Raw genomic sequence first — 7480 nt, forward strand, 5'->3', positions numbered from 1 at the left:
TTTTTTTTTTATTAATCAAAACACTAAATTTCTTGTACATTTTAATTAATGTATTCGATATTTTTTTGTGGGTAAAAATGTAAATGAGTTATGATTATTCTAATGTGAAGTGAAGTATAATCCAAAAATCTAGTACATTTAGATGTAAAGACACAACTAGAGGTTAAATAAAGTACCTTACAAAAAAAGTGGGATATATATGTGATCTTATATAAAAATATATTTTGGTGTTAAAATATAATAGCAACACTCCCTAAAGTTTTATTCTAGTTGCGACTATGGATAGATGCCGGGAAAATAGGAAACCTTTTTAGATTTAATTTTAACAGCGATTAAAATCACTATTGTAAGATGTTTCAATAATAATGTGCTCAAGTAGTTTTGTATTCGTGTTAAACCTAGTTTTAGGACGAATTTAAACTCATATTTAGTATTGATCATTAGTATAGTTAGAAAAAAGTATCAATTATGACTTTGTCAACAGATATTCTTAAAGTAAAATAGTAAGGCACATTGTTGTAAATTAATAATACAGTCACAATTGACTCATAAACGTCCCAAAAAACTGATTTCATTAGATAGAACATATAAAAAAACCCAGCACATAGGGGTCGCGGTACACTGGTGGCGTGTATAGTTGGATCAAGTATAATGATATTTGATAGTGATTAAAATCACTATTAAAAAAAACGCTTCCATGCAAATCTTTAGATAGTGTTGAATTTTAAAAAATTGGCGGATTATTCCAAAAACTAAATGATCTGCTATTTCCTTATTAATATCCTGATTAAAATAAAGTATGTCGAATGAAAAAGGGATATAAATATTATTTCTCGTAAAAAAAATGTGTTTATATAACATACACTTTTCAATAAGTTATAGCACTATATTAGTAAAAAATGTAAAAAATAAAATCGAGAATTTTCAGTTAAAAATAGCATTTGGTAGCCATTTTCACCGTGAAAATAAAATAAAGTCAGAAATTTTTTTTTTCATAATAAAGTACATTACATTAGCTTTAATTTAAGATATTTATAAAAGTGTCAGACTTTCCGGAACACTTTCAAAAGTTAAATTGAAAAAAGTTATTTTTTGTGAAATAGTTGCCATTTTGAAACCCTTCTTTCGGGTAGGTAAAGGGTCAAATTTATAAAAGAAATATACCAAATGATAAATAAAGACATCATGCATCTATAAAAAAAAAAAGTTATATTGATTGGGTAATTTTTTTGGAGGTTTCTCCAATTTACGGGGAACGAGGGAATATTTTTCAATTTTTGTGGGTAATGTCTTAGACTAGATACAATTTGTGATCTTTTGACGAATCATTGAAAGAAATCGGTTCGGTGAGAGCTGAGAAAAAGTGATAATAGACACTCAAAAAAAAAAAAAAACACATCTTAGTAAAACCAATACCTTGTCAGCTTCCCATCGAAGCTAAAATCAGTTAACTAATTCAAGTTGCAATTTTAATTGTAAACTTTTATATCTAATTAATGAATAAAGTAGTACTGACTAGTACTGTTCTTCCACTCACCGATTCAATTATGGGTTTAAATTTAGTACTAATATGCGAAATATAAGTTAAAATAACTCAATATTATTATTAGTATTTTGTATAAATAACACTATTAGATACAACATTATAAATATTTATGGAATTGCATAAATATAAATTTGTGTAAGACCTTTTAATAATTATAGAAAATAAAATACTATAAACATATGTAGTAATCGTTATGTAACAGTAATGTGTATGACTATGTAACAAACGTAATGTTGATCATTTCAAACAGAATTGTATTAAATTACTAAGAGCAGCTACTAATGAAATAATGGTATTTTCGGTGATCACTTTTTGATTATACAATATATTGCATAAAGAACTTGCCTTTAAGCTGTTCGTGGGGTTTTTCGCAGCCGCCGCTTCATACGCGATGTTCCCGTGACGTTCTCGTAAGTAATGACGCGGTTCCTAAAGTACGATTGGATCATCCGGCTGATGTACGGAGTCACCCGAAATGCGTCTAGCTTTCCGAGGATGTGTGACCATCACACCGAGTTGGACGCGTTTCGGATGTTTTGGCACATTGCCGCTCCGACGGCCAGATTGAGTTCGAGACGAGTGACCAAGTGCCTCTCGAGGATCTTCCTCAGATCGTCCAACATACAAAAAAGTCGGTATGACGAGGGGAAACCCTCGAGCTTGTCACCCTTTCTTAGAAACACCAACCTGGCCTTCTTCCACTGCCGGGGGAATTTATGTAATTGTATAAATATTAATTTGTACAAGATCATTTAATAATTATATAAAATAAAATACTATAAACAGGTTTTATTCTAATTTCACACGGCTGTACATTGGCTGGATGTAAATCAGGTATATTTGAAGTAAATAAATATACATATTTTTTTATTAAAGAGGTTAATATATTATGTTGGTCAACCGATGAACGCGGAGATATGTTTATTTTCGTATCTTCTGAATTGTAGAAGTGTTCTTTATTGTTGTAAATAGTACTAACAGTTTGTTTTTGTATCTTATTTTTATTTGTGTGTTTCGCTATATCATCCCTGATTGTATCTAAAGATATGTAATTTGTGGTTCGAATAATTTTTTGGCAATTTTAGAAGTTGCCATTTTGATTCTTTTAAGAGTACAAGGTATCCAGCGTGTTCTGTCATTTACAGGATAGAGTACATTCGGTTGCTTATTTCCCGTTCAATATTCACATTTTAAATTATTTTTTTGTTTGTTTCTAAATTTTGGCAGGCTATTCAAACACATATACCAGACCACAATTATTGTCACCTTATAGTGGAAAAATATTTATAGTAACTCAAATAAAGAATAAATTTAGATAGATAGTTGATTTAATAATAAATATGTTTAGGTGAGTAGTCTCTGTTGTTTCGCCGACAAATATCATTTAGTATAATATAACAAACCCTTTGTGATTGAGTTACTATTAAAGAAATTAAACTATCTCTGACGGGATGTAGATAAGAGGTTTCATTAATAACAGATCTAAACTAAACTTACGAATAGTCGTGATCTGCTGGAACATTTGCGTGAAAGAATAAAATAAAAAACTAACTATACATTTTAGCATATAATATTTGAAGCAAACTCAACAATGATTATTTCATAAATATTTAAATAACTTATCTAAGGTTTCGTCTGTGATTTTAAAGTTACTATATGAAGGTAATTAAAGTTGAATAAATTTGAATACTGAAACAAATATTAATCTTCACAATCAATCGAGGTGAATATGAAAGAGAATGTTTGATCGAGCTGGAAGCGGTCGGACTACTGGCTATGATTTTCGTGATAGTTTATTTGGAAATATTTTTTGTTAAAACGACAATTATTAGTTTTGACAAATATCTATTAAGTTTTTACAAGTGGCATTTAAAGATTATTAATGGATATTAACATTTTTCATGTGTTGATTTTTACAAAATAAATAAAAGTATCAATAAATGGAAGAGAAAATGTTGTATGGAAAGCGTTATCAAAGTATCATCTTTTCTTGAGCTGAATAGATTTTATCTATTGTAACGACAAAGAGTTGAGTTACGAAAATCTCATTGTGATTATAGTTTCAGATAACTACGATTGGCTTAATCGTAAAAACATATATTCACAAAATTAGAAAATAAAAGGGGGATGACATAATACCCACTAAGGGTATTCATGGTGTTAACCATAAAAGTAAATAAGTAAACAGAATAAAATAATAACATAGAAACAACAAAGCAAACACAGAACTGTGTTTGTCTTTCTTGTAATACTGAGTCAAAACATAAAAATAAATACAGACATGAAGAATTTAAGTGTCAGAATCTAGTACGTATGAACCAACATACGACTGTAATATAGAGCGTCGCTCTAAAGAGTCAACAATGCGAAGATTGCATTGGTTGATATCGGAACCATCGAGGAACAGTTCGTCATTAACAAAACGTAAATATCCATCACCCGAGGTGGGTTCATTAGTCAGGCTTCTTACTGAGCGTAAAGTGCCATCGTCTTTCACAGCTGTTACAACAATCGCTTTATCTTTAAACTCACTAGGAGGAGGAAACTCCTTCAGTGTGTAAAGATTCTGAGTGCGGAATAGCGTTAACGCTCAATTGTTCTGTATTGTTGTGTCAAGTGACCACCAGGGATCGAGAGTTGCGGAACGCTTTGGTTGCGTAACGTCATAGATTGTGCCATTGGCACGACTGTGAAATTGGCCGATAGAATATAATAGATGGGCGAGTGGAGTGGGGAGGGGAATGGTACGTCCCTTATGGATGAAATTGTCTGAGCGACGTCTTTTCTCTTGCTCATAAATGTCTTGGATTTCGTTTTAGAGTTGTCGACTTCCACATCAGGGTTCAATCTTCGCGCGTGATAGGTAGCGCAATGTTACTGAGCTGTTCGATCTGTAGAAAATACTGCTGACATTTTATACTAGTTACGTAATTTTTTTTTAAAGAACGAAATTTTCCTCACCTTTTCCATACTACGGATGTTTTTAACTTTTAGTTCACTTGTGACAGTGAAATTCCCGCCCGGTCTTACAGATACTCTCTATCGCGCGAATAGTAAATTATGTGTATTTTGAAACACGGTACAGGTGGATTTTTCGCGATTAGGTATCATAGATACACGCGCACTGACGACCTTGAGTAGCACAACGCCGCGAACACAACCGTTTAATTGTATCGATAAAACCGCTTGGCAGGTAGGGTTATCATACCACAGCGATAGTTACATATAACAACCAGGCCCATTAAAACCGTTTGTATTATTATTTCTGACCTTCGCAATCATATAGATTATACGATTACTATCGTGTAGTAATTTCATTTCAATATAAAATTCAGTGTCGTAGTGCTATAGTACAACACTATCACAGCAATAACGATAATAATACAAACGGCCGGGATTGTTGACGTTCATACGCAAACCCATAACGCATATTCTCGCGATTGCGTTTTTATTTTGTTTATTGTTTTTCTTTTTCATTTTCGCAAAATACGGAAAGAATCGCTCACTATGACCAGTAAAACTCTTTCTCAAATGAACTATCGGGAATTATTGCGCGAATACGCTTATAGGCAATTAAACGGCCCCACGTCAAAAAGCGATATGCTGGCAGTCTTTGAGAATAGTTTACGCAGTGAGAAGCTAGACCCATCGAACTCGATCCTGCCCGAATGTCCGCCGCTTCATTACGAGACGCTCGCGACGGAACGCGAGTCTCAAGTAGGCGAAGTCCCCGTGCTACTTCGGACCGTCGACCCACCTACCCACAAAAGATAATCATAAAATAAGTGTCATTATCCAGACATATGAAATCATCTTCACCCATTTTGCTATTTCAGAGTTCATACCCGGCCAACAATAGTGGGCGCTGATTAAGCGTTGCGTCGCTTTGCGACCGCCATGCGCCAAACAATGGAGCGCTTCGAAAACAGATCTACGGTGCTTGGCGGGCACGTACGTACGAGGCATACCTGTTGAAACCGTCCACAAATATTTTTCCGTAGTGTCCCAGGTTTGAATTTGCATGGAGGACTTGACGTTACCGGACAAGGTACGTTTTAGTTGCTCGTCGCTGGTCTGATCCGCCGCCCATTGTTGTACGTCAGGTAGGCTGTTTTGAATGGGCGACATTTCCAAACATGACAATGCGTCTGGGACGGTGTTGCATGAACAACTGACATGACCGACGGCGCTAACTAATTGGGACAAAAATGATATTTGTCGTACCTGGCGATCTATGTACTTCTCGGTTTTATGCGTGAACATTTGCAGTAGTGGTCTGTGATCCGTGCGCAAGGTTGTAAATCGGTCTTCTATTACATGGATGTAATGACGACAACCGAGAAAGGCAGCGAGCAATTCGCGATCATTTGTGCTGTAAAGCGGCCCTCACACGATCAATATTACTGACAGTATTTGACATTACTGTCAGTGTACTCCTCAAACGGTCAGTATAAATTAGTGTCAATACATCAGTACTGATCTGTATTTACATTGTTCGGGTGTTCGTTTGGTCAATTTTATTAAAATGTACGAAAATCGTCGTAAAGCGTGCATAGCAATTATTTTAGCGTTTTCTATTCCAAGTAAACGGATAACTAATAGGAAGCGATGGGTAAAAGAATGGATTAGCAAACGTAAGAAGTATTGTCATTTAAATCTGTTAAAAGAAATCCAGCTTTCCGACCCAAAAGACTACCAGAATTATTTTCGAATGAACAGTAACATCTATAATAAATTACTAAGCATGGTAGAACCACTTATTATTAAGAAAAATACTAATATGAGGGAAAGTATTCCTCCAAATCAAAGACTGGCTTTTCTTTTTTACATCATCTATAGCAGCATCAGGCTTAATTAACTTATAAACAACTAATAATTCACTATAAGCATCTTTTTTTTTTGTCTCTATTACTATAGTCTTTGCAACGAATATCCCATAAATATTTTAAATCTTTATACTTGGAAACAAAATCACGTAATTGTTGTTCACGGCATTCGCGCGCGTTTGGAAATTCATCACGTGTGTCATCCATTGCTGCGATGTCAATACTGACGAAATGTCAATATCGACCTCACACTATCAATATAATCATCAGTAACCAAATACTGACGACTCGATATCCGAATTTTTCATCAGTCATCAGTATCGTTTTATCATACTGACAGTACATCAGTACTCACATCACACGATCAATAATACTGTCATTATCCAAAATACTGTCAGTAATATTGATCGTGTGAGGGCCGCTTAAATGTTTTTTTCATATTAATTTTTGTAATCTGGATTGAGTATTAAGTGTTATTAATAAGATATGCTTAAGAAATACTTTGATGATTATAATTGAATAATAATAATAAATTTAAATTGATCATTTAATTTTTTCTGTAAATTAATATGATTGAATAGTTTTTCTAAAAAAAATAAATTAAATTTTTTAAAAAGTTGATTTATTGATTTTTTGTTACATACTAGATTAAAGAACTTTCATTATTGGGTGGAGGTAATGTAAGAAAAATATTAAAACTGTGGCGGTCGAATGTTCTAGAGAGTTCCGCCGCCGCCTCTAGAAGATTCCTCTGACTATTTAAGGGCAAGATCGTCGCTCCAGTCATTCAATCGATCAGTCAATCACTTACGCATTCTGTCTTAAACGCGCTTCGTCTCTCGCTGTTATTTGTTAGTTCGTTGTAATATAGTATAGTTGTTATTAAATCGTAAAAGTGTTTATTACTTCTATATATTACACCGCGCTACATTGGTGACCTCGACGATAACAAGTATGAACGCCGAAGAACTACGCAATCAATTGGAGGAGTTACGCCAATAAAACGCTCGCCTTGCAGCACTACAGGCACAGCAATATCCAACAGCTTCTGTGAATCGCGTTGCCGTCAAGTTGCCACCTTTCTGGTCCGAAAGACCGAGCTTATGGT

This window comes from Daktulosphaira vitifoliae, unplaced genomic scaffold (genome assembly GCF_025091365.1).
Source record: "Daktulosphaira vitifoliae isolate Bord-2020 unplaced genomic scaffold, ASM2509136v1 Scaffold_1, whole genome shotgun sequence".
NCBI classification, from domain to species: Eukaryota; Metazoa; Arthropoda; class Insecta; order Hemiptera; family Phylloxeridae; genus Daktulosphaira; species Daktulosphaira vitifoliae.